This window comes from Eriocheir sinensis, unplaced genomic scaffold (genome assembly GCF_024679095.1).
Source record: "Eriocheir sinensis breed Jianghai 21 unplaced genomic scaffold, ASM2467909v1 Scaffold234, whole genome shotgun sequence".
Classification (NCBI taxonomy): domain Eukaryota; kingdom Metazoa; phylum Arthropoda; class Malacostraca; order Decapoda; family Varunidae; genus Eriocheir; species Eriocheir sinensis.
Window position 1 is genome coordinate 207501 of NW_026111537.1, and position 432 is coordinate 207932.

Sequence of the window (432 nt, forward strand, 5' to 3'; positions counted from 1 at the left end):
CATCGATATTGAGGAGCAGATGAAAGCACCTCGATATTGAGGAGCAGTTGAAAGCACCTCGATGTTGAGGAACAGATGAAAGCACCTCGATGTAGAGGAACAGATGAAAGCACCTCGATGTTGAGGAACAGATGAAAGCACCTCGATGTTGAGGAACAGATGAAAGCACATCGATGTTGAGGAGCAGGTGAAAGCACATCGATATTGAGGAGGAAGTGAAAGCACCTTCATATTGAGGAGCAAATGAAAGCACCTTGATATTGAGGAGCAGATGAAAGCACATCGATACTGATGAGCAGATGAAAGCACATCGATATTGAGAAACAGATGAAAGCACATCGATAATGAGGAGCAGATGAAAACACCTCGATATTGAGTAGCAGATGATAGCACATCGATATTGAGGAACAGATGAAAGCACCTCGATATTGA